The following is a 16,138-nucleotide window of genomic DNA, read 5'->3' as shown; positions in this document are numbered from 1 at the left end:
AGCCCAAAGCAGGTGTGAGCCAGGAGATACCAGAGCATTCATGCTGAGGGTGCTCTAGCAAGCCATCTGAAGCTGAAGGACCTGGAGTGTTTTGGAGTGCTTTGCACCTGTATCACATTTGCATGATGGCTAGGGCTGTAGTGAGCACTGACCAGAGGTGTCCCCGTGTGCACTGTGCAGGGGGCAGCCTTGGTGGAAGGGCTGGGGCTAGGACTCACAAAGCAGTTGGCTGGTTAGGACACCAGGACCCTGCTCCCATCCACACTATCAAGATGGAGAAGGAATGTAAGCCATAGCATTCACCAGCCCCTCTGACACAGAATTCTAGCAGCTCCCTTGCTGCTGTTTGGCAGGATTCTAGGGTTCATTCCTTTGTACTTGAGTTGCTCTTTTAAACAGCAGCTTTTTTCTATGCCCAAGGACAGATAAATCTACTCACAGACCTTCAGTATTATCTCTCTTCACTGCATCAGTAGCTTTGGGGGTGGGGGTTCCCCTTGTTATCATGTTTCCAGATCTTTTGCCATTCTCTATGTGGTTTCTCTATCTTTTCTTGCTGGAAGATTTTCAGTCAGCCATCAGTTCCTCTTCAGGAGGAATTGCTCTAGAAATAGAAACAGATTTGGTGTGTTAATGGAGGAGGTGAATTCCGGGTCTTCCTGTGTCACCATCTTGGACCCTTTCCTTCTCATTTAAAAAAAAAAGTCTGGTTGGAGATTTATCATTTTATTAATCTCAAAAAACAGACTTTGCTTTCATTGATTATTCCCTATTGTGTTTGGTTTTCAAAGTCATTGATTTCTTTTATTAAATTATTTTTCATTTGCTTTTTTTGTGTTTAATTCATTCTTCCTCCTATACTTTCTTGAAATAGAGGCTTAGAGTACTGATTTGATCCTTCTTTTTAAATGTAAGCATTCAGTACTATTTATTTCTCTCCTAACACTGCTTTAGCTGTATCTCCAACATATAGTACATCATTAATTTTTGATGTGGTGTTCAACAATTAGTTGTGTAAAACACCCAGGGCTCATTCTCAACACGTGCCCTCCTTAGTACCTGTCCCCCACCCCGTCCCTTCTGTAACCCTCAGTTTGTTTCCCAGAGTCCAGAGTCTCTCATGGTTTGTCTCCTTCTCTGATTTCTTCCCATTCAGTTCTCCCTCCCTTCCCCTATGGTCCTCTGTGCTATTGCTTATGTTCCACATATGAGTGAAACCATATGATAATTGTCTTTCACTTAGCATAATCCCCTCCAGTTCCATCCATGTTGATGCAAATGGTGGATATTCATCCTTTCTGATGGCTGAGTAATATTCCATTGTATATATGAACCACACCTTTTTTGTTCCATTTAAAATATTAAAAAAATTATTTTGAGCCTTTCACTATGATCTCAAAATTTTGCATTGAGGTTTCTTTTTTCTGGAATGTTATTCCTCCAAATGTCCTTACATTTTTCTTCTTCATGTTTTTAAGTTATTACTCAAATGTCATTTTCCCAATGTCATTTTCCCAGTGATGATGGCCATCTTATTTAAAATTATAACCCTCCAGCATTATTTATTTATTTTAGAGAGAAAGAGAAAGACAGAGACAAACAGAGAAAGGGGCAGGGAGAGGGCAGAGAGAAACCCAAGCAGACTCAGCCTGAGCATGGAACCTGCCACTGCTCTGACAACCCTGAGATCTCGACCTGAGAAGAAACCAAGAGTACTTTTAATCCTACTTTACAGATAAGAAAATGTAATCTCCAAGAATCAAGCAATTTACACACTTCATAAAGTTAAGAGTGAGACAGAAAGTGGGACTTTAAAAGTTCTTATTTACAAACCTAGACCTTTACAACATACACATATATCCAGGAAGCAACACACATGAGAATTGCAAATATGGACCTCAACAAACTTACATTATATACATATTCATTATATATGCATGCATAACATAATTAGTTTACGGAGAGATCTATGAAAATGTCTAACTATAAATAATATTAAAATTAAATTTATTAATAGAAAAATTAGAACTGTCTAAATTTAAATTGTTTATAAATCATTGGAATCGGTAGTTAGAGGAACATGCTGATACTCCTTTTTCAAATAAAATTTGAACAAAAACTTAAATATAGTTCACATTTCTTTAAGGAGTATTTTAGAATGAGTATATTATCATTTCAGTAGCCAGGCAACATTATGGCCCTGACATATTCCAACTCTCAAAACATAGCCAAGGGCATCTTAATTCCCCTGAGACATTATTATTTCTAATAACCAGATTTCCAGAGTTACATTACCATTACAGAGCTTCATTAATATGTGGGATGTATTTAACTCTCAGCAAGATTTTACTAAAGTTTGTCAGATGTTCCCTTGTGTGTTTGGAAGAATAATGAGCAAATCAGAATATTTTTCCAAAATTAGCTTCAATCTCTGCTAAATTAGCCCCCAAGAAAACAACAACAACAAAAAGTCATAGATAAAAATGCAAAATTATAGGAATGGGTTTCTCTACTATTTTAAATAGTGTTTCCCAGCTTAATGGAGTTTTGGAAATTTTTAACAGCAATTCAAAATTATGTGATCAACTCTTTTATATTTTTGGTAGATTGTTTATTTCTTTCTGCTAAAAATACTCAGAACAATTCTCCTTCATAAATGCCAACTATTATCCCTTTCAATCATTTTCAAAAGGATGCAATAGTACCATCTTAAACTTATCCTTCTAAGGATTGTTTTCCAATTCCAAGTTTCTGCCACATGCAAAATTAATCACATCTATCACAACTAAAATAACTTAAAAGCCATGCCAAGATCTGGATAAATAATTGCAAAGGGCTATGGGTTTTTTTAATCTTTATTAACACATACCAGAGAAATGTTTAAAGAGAGATTTTAAGAAGAAGCCATATTAAATGAGACAGTGATTACTAGAATCTCAGTAACTCCTTATAGTGCTATTTAAAGAATAAATGAGGTAAAAATAAAGAAAATGAAATTAATGGAAGGTATGATAAAAGAAAGGAGAAGGAAGAACTAACATCTTTTTTCACCACTTAGTTCTCCTCTTTCACCTTAAGCTAGTCCTTGTCAACCACTTTGCTGGTTCCTCCTCATTTCCTAATTTCTAAAATGTAAAGTCTCCCAGACTTTATTCTCTAAATCCTTCTTTTTAACTATATAAACTCTCCACATGATCTCTACCAGTCTCTTGGATATAAATACCACTACATGCTATTTACTTTCAAATAGTATCTCAAGTATATACTTACCTACTTAGCCTACTGGACAGTTCCACTAGGATATCTAAAACCAAACTCCTATTCCCAACCCACACGCTTGTTCTTTGTCTTTCCTCTCAATATAGAATGATTCCATTTTATCTGTTTAACAGGAAAAACATACTCACATACACTTAGTGATTGCCTCGATTATTTTTTTCTCTTCTGCCTGTCTTGCAATACAGCACCAAATGATGTATTTTGAAGATAGAATCAACATCAAGAAACCAATCTTTTCTCACTATTTTAAGCCATCCTCAACTTGTATATGAATTAATCCAATAATCTTTAAATTGATCTTCCTGATTCTGCTCTTATCCATATATAGTTAATTCTCAATGAAGCACCTAGAATACCACTTCTAAAATTCCTTTCTGATTAAATCTCCCTTTAGCTTAAAATACTGCAGTGGTTTTCTACTCACTCAAAGTAAAAATCAGAGACTTTACAGAAGCTCCTAAATCCTCCACATTCTGGCTCCTAACTACTTTCCACTTTATCTCCTATGACAGATCTGACACCACTGTACTCTGTTCAAATATCACTGAAGAGTTCTCCCTAAATACTAAATGTAAAATACCACTTCCTCACCACTCCATATCCCTCATCTTGCTGTATTTGTGTTCAAAGCACTATTATCTCATAGTCTATAAAATTATTTATATTTTGTCACTCCCCACTAGAATGTCAGAGCAACGACTACCCTGTTTTTTCACTGTATCTTGATAATTGCCCACCAAATTTACCATATTCACTGCATTAGTAAATATTAATAATGCTTACTTGTTTTTCACAATTCCACCAGGAGTCTAGGTTTCTTAGATGTTATACATTATTTTCTATATCTCATTCTAAATATCTCTTATCATTTCATTCCCACCATTCTCCTTCTCTTTCCCAAATCATACCACTATGACCCAGGGAATTTGCTTTTGACCACATCATTCTACTGTATCTTCATCCTCTTCCAGAACATTTGCACTCCCTTAATTGAAAAGAGAGTAATCTTTTCTTAAATAGAACCTGTTTGTTTCGCCTCAGCCATACACATCAGAATCATAAGGTGGGGTTATTTTCTCACAATCCAATGCTGTCTCCAAACCACTTATCTCCTTCTACTTATAAAATCTTTTCATCATTCAGTTAAGTTTATGACATTGTTTTTCCATGCTCACTTCATTTTTTTTGGGGGGGGGGTCTTCCACAAACTACCTACTCTCTTCCAGTATTATATTAGAAAGATTTAGCACCTGGCTCTATGACTAACCCTTCTGTTCTTGGTGACTTTGTGTAATTAGACCATCTGGCCCATTTGCCTCTAAGATTCTTAACCTCTAGATCTCTATGACTTTTTGTTCCATTCCATCCAATTACCCTAATCCCATATTATAGCATGAGATTTTATCAGCAGAAATTGCATTGCCTCCAAAACCTTCAAATATAACCTATATTTTACTTATGTAAGCATTAGCTTTATTAATCATTTAACACCATTAGAGGCTTAATTTCTTTCAAAAATTTACAAATTGCAAGCTCCCTCTTGTACAATCATGTGGAAATTCTCCATTTCCAGAGGAACTTATGAAATTTATCCATGCTAACCCGTGTAGAAAATTTTGCAGGAAAACACACACACACACACTGGAGAGAGTAATCTTACTCTATGCTCATGATGACCAATTTCTGTCTTTTTTAAAGATTTTATTTGTTCATTTTAGAACATGAGCAAGGGGGGGAGCAGAGGGAGAGAATCTCAAGCAGACTCCATGCTGAGACTGGAGCCCAATGCAGGGCTCAATCTCATGACCCTGAAATCATGACCTGAGCTGAAATCAACAGTCAGATGCTTAACCGACTGAGCCACCCAGGCACCCATCTTGATTGCCCATTTCCATGGGTACTCAACACTGCCTTGTAACCTCATTATTTTTCTCTTAAACATCTGTTCTTAATCTCTGTGATATCTATGATGGCTATTTCTCACACTATGCTCATGTATCACCCTTCTTCTCATGCATCATTTTTAGCTTCTGGACTTGTATTTGAATTCTTAAACAATTCAGAAATCTTCAAATCCTAATTATATCATTTTCTATCACCAAATGTACAATACCTGTCTTCTTCTTTCAATAAATTATAATGAATTATAATGCAAATTAAAATGTGACTCTCCCTTAGTCAAATGTAAGTTTTTCCACTTGTGCTGTGGACTCAAAGACTTCAACATCATAAATTATACATGGTCACTCCTAAACTGTCACGGTCTCTTACTCTTTAGAGTAAATTACAGCTTACAAACAGGTTTTCTGCTGGTTAGTATACTTTTCCTTGTCACAAATGTTGTTCTATATTCCATCTTTCCGTATTTTTCCAAACAATTATTTCTAAAGAAAGTTTCTAATTTACCACATTCTTAAACCTAACACATGCTTTTCTGTCCCATCATTTCTCCGGAACTCTTCTAGTGAAAGTTTTGATGGTCTCCAGGACTCCAATTCCTTCATTTTTAAAATTTTTTAAGAGTTTTTATTTTAATCACCTGGTACTCATCACAAGTGATTCCTAACTCCATCACCTATTTTACCCATCAGCCCCCACACCTTTCCTCTGGTAACCATCAGTTTGTTCACTCTATTTAAGAGTGCTTCTTGGTTTGTCTTTCTCCCTCTCTTTTTTACTCTTTGCCCCTTTGTTTTGTTTCTTAAATTCCACATGAGTGAAATTATTTGGTATTTGTCTCTGATGACTTATTTCATTAGCATTATACTCTCTAGCTCTATCCATGTCATTGGAAATGGCAAAATTTCAAACTTTTTAATGGCTGAATAATATTCCACTGTGTATATACAAATATATACCACCTCTTCTTTATCCATTCATCAATTGTTGGGCATTTGGGCTGATTACATAATTTGGCCATTGTAAATAATGCTGCTATAGACATACGGGTGCATGTATCCCTTTGAATTCCTCTTTTTGTATTCTTTGGGTAAATATTCAGTAGTGTGATTGCTGGATCATAAGGTAGTTCTATTTTTAATTTTTTGAGGAACCTCCACACTCTTTCTCACAGTGACTGCACCAGTTTGCATTCCCACCAATACTGCATAAGTGGTCCTTTTTCTCCAAATCCTTACCAACACCTTTTGTTTTTTGCTGTTGATTTTAGCCATTCTTACAGTGTGAGTGATATCTCATTGTGGTTTTGATTTGCATTTCCCTGATGATGAGTGACATTGAGCATCTTTTCATGTGTCTGTTGGCCATCTGGATGTCTTCTTTGGAGAAATGTCTTTTCATGTCTTCTGCCAATTTTTAATTGAATTGTTTTTTGGGGTGTTGGGTTGTATAAGTTCTTTATGTATTTTGGATACTAGCCCTTATCATTTCTGTCACTTGCAAATATCTTCTCCCATTCTGTAGGTTGGTTGCCTTTTAGTCTCATTTATTGTTTCCTTTGCTGTACAGCAGCTTTTTATTTTGATAAAGTTCCAATAGTTTATTTTTGCTTTTGCTTCGCTTTCTTCAGGGGACCTATCTAGAAAAAAAGGTGCTATGGCTGATGTCAGAGAAATTGATGCCTGTGTTGTCTTCTAGGATTTTTATGGTTTCAGGTCTCATATTTAGGTCTTTAATCCATTTTGAATTTATTTTTGTATGTGGTCTAAGAAAGTGGTCCAGTGTCATTCTTTTGCATGTTGCTGTCCAGTTTTCCCAACACCATTTGTGGAAGATACATTATTTTCCCACTGCATATTCTTCCCTGCTTTGTCGAAGATTATTTGGCCATATAGTTGTAGGTTCATTTCTGGGTTTTCTATCTCTTTCATTGATCTGTGTGTCTACTTTTGTGCCAGCACCATACTGTCTTGACCACTATAGCTTTGTAATATAACTTGAAGTCCAGAACTGTGATGCCTCCACCTTTGCTTTGTTTTTTTAAGTTTTTTTATTATTATGTTAATCACCATACATTACATCATTAGTTTTTGATGTAGTGTTCCATGATTGATTGTTTGTGCATAACACCCAGTGCTCCATGCAGAACATGCCCTCTTTAATACCCATCACCAGGCTAACCCATCCCCAACCCCCCTCCTCTCTAGAACCCTCAGTTTGTTTCTCAGAGTCCATCGTCTCTCATGGTTCGTGTCCCCCTCTGATTTCCCCCCCTTCATTCTTCCCCTCCTGCTATCTTCTTCTTCTTTTCTTTATCTTAACATATATTGCATTATTGTTTCAGAGGTACAGATCTGTGATTCAACAGTCTTGCACAATTCACAGCGCTCAAATAGCACATACCCTCCCCAGTGTCTATCACCCAGCCAGCCCATCCCTCCCACCCCATCCCCCACTCCAGCAACCCTCAGTTTGTTTCCTGAGATTAAGAATTCCTCATATCAGTGAGGTCATATGATACATGTCTTTCTCTGATTGACTTATTTCACTCAGCATAACACCCTCCAGTTCCATCCACGTCATTGCAAATGGCAAGATCTCATTCCTTTTGATGGCTGCATAATATTCCATTGTATATATATACCACTTCTTCTTTATCCATTCATCTGTCGATGGACATCTTGGCTCTTTCCACAGTTTGGCTATTGTGGACATTGCTGCTATAAACATCGGGGTGCATGTACCCCTTCAGATCCCTACATTTGTATCTTTGGGGTAAATAGCCAGTAGTGCAATTGCTGGATCATATGGTAGCTCTATTTTCAACTTTTTGAGGAACCTCCATACTGTTTTCCAGAGTGGCTGCACCAGCTTGCATTCCCACCAACAGTGTAGGAGGGTTCCCCTTTCTCCTCAGCCCCACCAACATCTGTCGTTTCCTGACTTGTTAGTTTTAGCCATTCTGACTGGTGTGAGGTGGTATCTCATTGAGGTTTTAATTTGGATTTCCCTGATGCCGAGCAACGTTGAGCACTTTCTCATGTGTCTGTTGGCCATTAGGATGTCTTCTTTGGAAAAATGTCTGTTCATGTCTTCTGCCCATTTCTGGTTTGGATCCTTTGTTCTTTGGGTGTTGAGTTTGATAAGTTCCTTATAGATTTTGGATACTAGCCTTTTATCTGATATGTTATTTGCAAATATCTTCTCCCATTCTGTCAGTTGTCTTTTGGTTTTGTTGACCATTTCTTTTTCTGTGCAAAAGCTTTTTATCTTGATGAAGTCCCAATAAGTTCATTTTTGCCCTTGCTTCCGTTGCCTTTGGCGATGTTTCTAGGAAGAAGTTGCTGCGGCTGAGGTCAAGGAGGTTGCTGCCTGTGTTCTCCTTTAGGATTTTGATGGACTCCTGTCTCACATTGAGGTCTTTCAACCATTTTGAGTCTATTTTTGTGTGTGGTGTAAGGAAATGGTCCAGTTTCATTCTTCTGCATGTGGCTGTCCAATTTTCCCAACACCATTTGTTGAAGAGACTGTCTTTTTTCCATTGGACATTCTTTCCTGCTTTGTCAAATATTAGTTGACCATAGAGTTGAGGGTCCATTTCTGGGCTCTCTATTCTGTTCCATTGATCCATGTGTCTGTTTTTGTGCCAGTACCATACTGTCTTGATGATAACAGCTTTGTAGTAGAGCTAGAAGTCTGGAATTGTGATCATGCCAGCTTTGCTTTTCTTTTTCAACCTTCCTCTGGCTATTTGGGATCTTTTCTGGTTCCATACAAATTTTAGCATTATTTGTTCCATTTCTTTGAAAAAAGTGGATGGTATTTTGATGGGGATTGCATTGAATGTATAGATTGCTCTAGGCAGCATTGACATCTTCACAATATTTGTTCTTCCAATCCATGAGCATGGAATGTTTTTCCATTTCTTTGTGTCTTCCTCAATTTCTTTCATGAGTATTTTATAGTTTTCTGAGTACAGATTCTTTGCCTCTTTGGTTAGATTTATTCCTAGGTATCTTACGGTTTTGGGTGCAATTGTAAATGGGATCGACTCCTTAATTTTCTTCTGTCTTGTTGTTGGTGAGCATGGTAAATGGTTTTCCACCCCCTCACTTTCAATCTGGGGGTGTCTTTGGGTCTAAAATGAGTCTCTTGCAGACAGCATATCGATGGGTCTTGTTTTTTAATCCAATCTGATAGCCTGTGTCTTTTGATTGGGGCATTTAGCCCATTTACATTCAGGGTAACTATTGAAAGATAGGAATTTAGTGCCATTGTATTGCTTGTAAGGTGACTGTTACTGTATATTGTCTGTGTTCCTTTCTGGTCTATGTTGCTTTTAGGCTCTCTCTTTGCTTAGAGGACCCCTTTCAAGATTTCTTGTAGGGCTGGTTTCGTGTTTGCAAATTCCTTTAGTTTTTGTTTGTCCTGAAAGCTTTTTATCTCTCCTTCTATTTTCAATGACAGCCTAGCTGGATATAGTATTCTTGGCTGCATATTTTTCTCATTTAGTGCTCTGAATATATCATGCCAGTCCTTTCTGGCCTGCCAGGTCTCTGTGGATAGGTCTGTTGCCAATCTAATGTTTCTACCTTTGTAGGTTACAGATCTCTTGTCCCGAGCTGCATTCAGGATTTTCTGTCTCTGAGACTCGTAAGTTTTACTATTAGATGTTGGGGTGTTGACCTATTTTTATTGATTTTGAGAGGGGTTCTTTGTGCTTCCTGGAATTTGATGCCTGTTTCCTTCCCGAATTTTGATACCTGTTTCCTTCCCCAAATTAGGGAATTTCTCTCCTATAATTTGCTCCAGTATACCTTCTGCCCCTCTCTCTCTCTTTTTCTTCTTCTGGGATCCCAATTATTCTAATGTTGTTTCATCTTATGGTATCATTTATCTCTTGAATCTGCCCTCGTGATCCAGTAGTTGTTTATCTCTCTTTTTCTCAGCTTCTTTATTTTCCATCATTTGGTCTTCTATATCACTGATTCTCTCTACTGATTCATTTATCCTAGCAGTTAGCGCCCCCATTTTTGACTGCACCTCATTAATAGCCTTTTTTTATTTTGACTTGGTTAGATTTTAGTTCTTTTATTTCTCCAGAAGGGGTTTCTCTAATAAGTTCCATGCTTTTTTCAAGCCCAGCTAGTATCTTTAAAATGATGATTCTGAACTCTAGATCCCACATCGTACTAATGTCCATATTGAGTAGGTCCCCGGCAGTCGGTACTACCTCTTGTTCTTTTTGTTGAGGTGATTTTTTCCGTCTTGTCATTTTGTCCAGAGGAGAATAGATTAATGAGAGAACAAAATGCTAACAGGGTAACAATGTCCCCAGAAAATATACTCTAAACAAATCAGAAAAGACCTGAAGCCGGGGGAAAATAAAGGGAAAGAAAGAAAAAAGAAAAAAGAAAAAAAAATGAAAAAGATAAAAACAAACAAAAACAGAACAAAACAAAACAAAAAAAAACAGAATATGATCAAATAGGATTGGGCTGGTGCATAGATCCGTGCCACACACTAGATTTTGGGTGTATTTTGGTCTGTTAGAGGAAGGTGCCTCCCAAAATTTTTAAAGAAAGAAAAACTTATATATGTACAAAAATAAGGGTTGATATGTTGAAGGGATGGAATATGACTGTAAAGATGAAAATATTAAAAAAATTTTATAAAAGGAATTGATAAGTTGTTTGAAAAAAGAAAGAAGAGGATTTAAAAAAAAAAAAAGGAGAGAATGTGATCAGGCAGGGGAGTAGAACAAAGCCATACATTAGAGATTTAGGGTATATTTTGACCTGTTAGAAGAAACTATCTCAAAATTTTAAAGAAAGAACAACTTATATATATATGCCAAAAATAAGGATAACTACTATGACGGGATAGAATATGACTCTAAAAATGAAAAATAAAAATGTTTTTTAAAAAAGGGATCGATAAGATGTTTGCTGAAAAAGGGAAAAAGAAAAATTCAAAAAAAGAAAAAAAGACAGTTAAAAAAAAATTAACTTTGAAAGACTAAAGAATCATGGTAAAAAAGCCATGGATTCTATGTGCATTATTTTCCTAGCGCTGGAGTTCTGCTGTTCTCATTGATGGGTAAACTTGGTCTTGGCTGGCTGTTCTCGCTGATCTTCTGGGGGAGGGGCCTGTCGCTGTGGTTCTCAAATGTCTTTGCCAGAGGCAGAATTGGCCCGCCCTTGCCCGGTCCGGGCTAAGTAATCTGCTTGGGTTTGCTCTCGGGAGCTTTTGTTCCCTGCAAGCTTTCCGTACAGCTTTGGAGGACGAGAGTTAAATGGTGGCCTCCCAATCTCCACCCCGGAGGAGCCGAGAACTCAGGGCCCTGCTCCTCAGTGCGCCCCCAGAGAAAAGCAGTCACTCCCGTCTCCCTGGTCTCCGACCGCACTCCATGCTCACCCGGCCTGTGACCGAGTGTTTCTATCTCTGGCACCCCACTCGGTGTGGAGTCTCCAAACCCAGCAGATCCCTGCAGTGCGCTCCCGCGCCGCTCCTCCCAGGGGAGGAAGGGGAGTCTCCCTGGATCTGCTGCTTGTTGGGTCCCTGCTGGAGGAGCAGTGGCCCGACTGTGCCACAGATCACGGTTTATGGCAACCCTGAGCTGAGAGCCCACTCCTCAGCTCTGTCTCTGCAGCCGGCTTCCCCGCTCCAATACCTGGGAGCTCTGCCGCCCTCAGGCACCCCCGGTCTTCCTGTGACCCCGAGGGTCCTGAGACCACACTGTCCCACGAGGGTTCCACCCTCCGCTTAGCCACTGGAGTGAGGTCCATCAGCAGAGCAGGCTTCTAAAAGTTCCGATTTTGTGCTCCAGGCTCTATCACTTGCCAGAAGTGGCCGATGGAGGCCTCCTCCCCTGCCGTCTATCCTCCTGAATATCGCCTGGATTCACTTCTCTGCACGTCCTACCTTCCAGAAAGTGGTCGCTATTCTGTTCAGAGAGTTGTTGCTATTCTTTTCTTCGATCTCCTGTTGAGTTTGTAGGTGTTCAGAATGGTTTGATCCCTATCCAGCTGAATTCCTGAGACCAGATGAAATCCAGGTCTCCTACTCCTCTGCCATCTTGCTCCGCCCCAGCTTTGCTTTTCTTTTTCAAGATTGCTTTTGCTATTTTCAGTCTTTTGTGGTTCCATACAAATTCTAGGATTGTTTGTTCTAGCTCTGTGCAAAATGTTGCTGGTTTTACTTCTTTACTGAATTGGATGCCTTTTATTTCTTTTCATTGTCTGATTGCTGTGGCTGGGACTTCCAGCACTATGTTGAATAAAAGTGGTGAGAGTGAACATCTTGGTCTTATTCCTAACCATAATGGAAAAGCTCTCAGTTCTTCCCCATTTAGGATGATGTTAGCTGTGGGTTTTTCATAGATGGCCTTTATTATGTTGAGGTATGTTTCCTCTAAACCTATTTTGTTGAGGGTTTTTTATCATGAATGGATGTTGTATTTTGCCAAATGCTTTGTCTGCATCTATTGAAATGATCATATGTGTCTTATCCTTTCTCTTATTGATGTAATATATCAGGTTGATTGGTTTGGGAATATTGCACCACCCTTGCAACTCAGGAATAAATTCCATTTGATCATGGTCAATGAAGTACTTTGTAGACCATTTTTGCATCTGTGTTCATCAGAGATATTGGACTGTAGTGTTTTTTTGTTTTGTGGTATCTTTATCGTGGTTTTGGTATAAGGTAATACAGGCTTTCATAGAATGAATTTGGAAGTTTTTCTTCCTTTTCTAAGAAGAATTAGTATTAACTCTTTAAATATTTGGTAAAATTTGCCTGTGAATCCATCTGGTCTTGGACTTTTGGTTGTTGGGAGTAAAAAGTTTTTATTTTTTTATTTTTTTTAAAGAGAATGTGTGCATGTGTGCATGAACAAGGGGAAGGGCAAAGGGGTGGGAAAGGGACAAGCAGATTCCACGCTGAGCAGCAGAGCCCAGTAAGGGGCTCTATCTTACAACCTTGAGATCATGACCTGAGCTAAAACCAAGAGTTGGATGCTTAACTGATTGAGACACCCAGATGCCCCTACTGATTCAGTTTTTTTGCTAATAATTGATCTGTTCAAATTTCCTATTTCTTTCAGTTTTAGTGCCAGTAGGTTATAGGTTTCTCGGAATTTTTTTTTTTTTTTAAGATTTATTTGACAGAGAGAGACACAGCGAGAGAGGGAACACAAGCAGGGGGAGTGGGAGAGGGAGAAGCAGGCCTCCCTCCAAGCAGGGAGCCCGATATGGGGCTCGATCCCAGGACCCTGGGATCATGACCTGAGCCAAAGGCAGACCCTTAATGACTGAGCCACCCAGGCACCCCTCGGAATTTTTCTTATAGGTTGTCCAATTTGTTGGCATATAGTTTTTTCAAAAATTTCTGTACAATTGTATTTCTGTGGTGTTGGTTATTATTTCTCCTCTTTCATTTGTGATTTTATCAATTTGGGCCCTTTCTCTTTCTTTTCTTGATAAGTCTGGCTAGAGGTTTATCAATTTTCTTAATTTTTCCAAAACAAGCTCCTGGTTTTATTGATCTGTTCTATTATTTTTTTTTAGTTTCTATATCATTTATTTCTGCTCTAATCATTATTTCCTTCCTTCTGCTCATTTTAGGCTTCATTTGTTTTGCTTTTTCTAGATCCTTTAGGTATAATTTTGGGTTGTTTGAGATTTTTCCTGCTTCTTGAGTTAGGCCTATATTGCTATAAACTTCCCTATTAGGACCACTTTTGCTATGTCTCAAAGGTTCTGGACTGTTGCATTTTCATTTTCATATGTTTCCATGTTTTTATTTCTTCTTTTATTTTTTGGTTGACCCATTCATTGTTTAGTAGCATATTATTTAACCTCCATATATTTGTGGTCTTTCCAGATCTTTTCTTGTGGTTGATTTCCAGTTTCATGGTGGTGTTGTCAGAAAAGAAGTGGGGTATAACTTTGATCTTTCTGAATTTCTTGAGGCTTGTTTTGTGACCTAATATGTGATCTATTCTGGAGAATGTTCCATATGCACTTGAAAAGAATGTGTATTCTGGTATTTAGCATGGAATGTTCTGAATATAGTTTTTAAATCCATCTGGTCCAGTGTGTCATTCAAAAGCCATTATTTCCTTGTTTATTTTCTGTTTAGATAACATGTCCATTGATGTCAGTGGGATGTTAAAGTCCCCTACTATTATTGTATTATTATTTGTTTAGTTCCTTTATGTTTGTTATTAACTCTTTTATATATTTGAGTGGTCCTGTGTTGGGGGCATATTTATGTTTTAAAGTCTATTTTGTCCAATGTAAGTATTACTACTCTGGCTTTCTTTTGACATTCATTTGCATGATAACAGTTTCTCCATCCCCTCACTTTGAATATGCAGGTTTCTTTAGATCTAAAATGAGTTTCTTGTAGATAACATATGATGGGTCTTGGTGTTTTGTGTTTGTTTGTTTTTAATCTATTCTGTCACCCTATGGCTTTTGATTGAATGTAAATGGACTAAATGCTCCAAAGTAATTATTGATATACATTTATTGCCACTTTATTATTTGTTTTGTGGTTGTTCCTGAAGATTTTCTCTGATTATTTCTTGCCTTTCTCTCCTTCATGGTTTTCTTTAGTGATATATTTGGATGTCTTTCTCTTTATTCTTGACATATTGATTAATGGTTTTAAATTTGTGGCTACCATTTGGTTTGCATATAACATCTCCTGTATGTATTAGTCTAGATTAAGTTGATGGTTGTTTAAATTTGAACCTATTCTTTCCTCCTTTCCTCCCATGTTTTAGGTATATTGTGTCTTATTTTACATCCTTTTATTTTGTGAGTTCTTTGACAGATTTTTTACAGGAATACTCATTTTTACTGCTTTTATGTTTCCTACCTTCATACTGTCAGTTTTGGTCATTGCTTTCCACTTAGAGTCCCCTTCAGTATTTCTTGCAGGGCTGATTAAGTGATCATGAACTCCTTTAGTTTTTGTTTGAAAAAAAAACTCTCTTTTTCTATTCTGAATGAAAGCCTTGTTGGATAGGGTATTTTTGGTTACAGGTTTTTCCCATTCAGAACTTTGAATATATCATGACCAAACTCCAATTCTTAACAGGCACAAAAGCAACTTGATTTTACACACTTCTTTGTTCTTCAAAGGTATATATTCCCTTGTTCTTGAAATACTTTGTACTCTTAGTCCTTGTGACTTCTTACTTTGCTACTAGTTGGAGTTGGAATTATTTTCCTATTCCTGATCTCTGAATTCTGGACTGCTTAGTCTAGAGGCTCCTCACTTCTTTCTATATAACCTGTCCTGGATGTACTCAACCAAGTACTAATCCTATGCATATGACTCTATTTCTCAAGGAAAGGACATCCATTTGAATTATAGATGCATATTCAAAATGATATTTTTATACCACACACAGAAAAGTAGCATATCCAAAATGTATTCACTATTTTCCACCTTACTATCTATCTCCCATGTGTTTTCTTATCCAGTTTTTTTCAGCTTAGTAATAGCACCATTTACCTAGTTGGCCAAATCAAAAAAACATTAGTATAATCTTGAACTTTTCTCTTTTGTTCTTTCCCCACATCCAGTCCATCACGAAGTCCTGGATATTGCTACCTCAAAAATGTGTCTCAAAGTTGTCCATTTTAAACATTGAGAAAACATAATAGCTATAATTGGGATTTATCTAATTAAAAGGTACGTGGTAGAGAGGAAAGTAGAGGTTTTCATTGCATTTAGATCAATATTGCTGTAAAAGTAAGGTAGCAAAAAGTTAAAAATCTCTACCAAATATCCCTATATACTTTTTCTTTCAAGTTTTCTTTCAAGTTTAATATTCTTCAACATCCTCCCATTTTTTCTTATCCAAAATTCTTTAAACATACCCTTTTAGAAAAGAAAATTTGTGTATTACTATAGTTTTTTACACATAATTGTTTTAAAAAAT

At 37.4% G+C, this 16,138-nt stretch overlaps 1 long non-coding RNA gene across 1 annotated transcript in view; it reads right to left on the bottom strand.

The window, feature by feature from the left end:
* Positions 1-454: 454 nt before the first annotated feature.
* The window catches only part of LOC144381283 (uncharacterized), a 274,594-nt gene continuing 258,910 nt past the window's right edge, over positions 455-16,138 (bottom strand). Inside the window, exon 3 of the long non-coding RNA XR_013446189.1 lies at positions 455-604. This is a non-coding gene — a long non-coding RNA (uncharacterized LOC144381283). The remainder of the gene's footprint in view (positions 605-16,138) is intronic.

The sequence above is a fragment of the Halichoerus grypus genome, chromosome 3, assembly GCF_964656455.1.
Source record: "Halichoerus grypus chromosome 3, mHalGry1.hap1.1, whole genome shotgun sequence".
Classification (NCBI taxonomy): domain Eukaryota; kingdom Metazoa; phylum Chordata; class Mammalia; order Carnivora; family Phocidae; genus Halichoerus; species Halichoerus grypus.
Note: the sequence above shows the minus strand (reverse complement) of the source record. Positions and strands in the feature narration are given on the sequence as shown.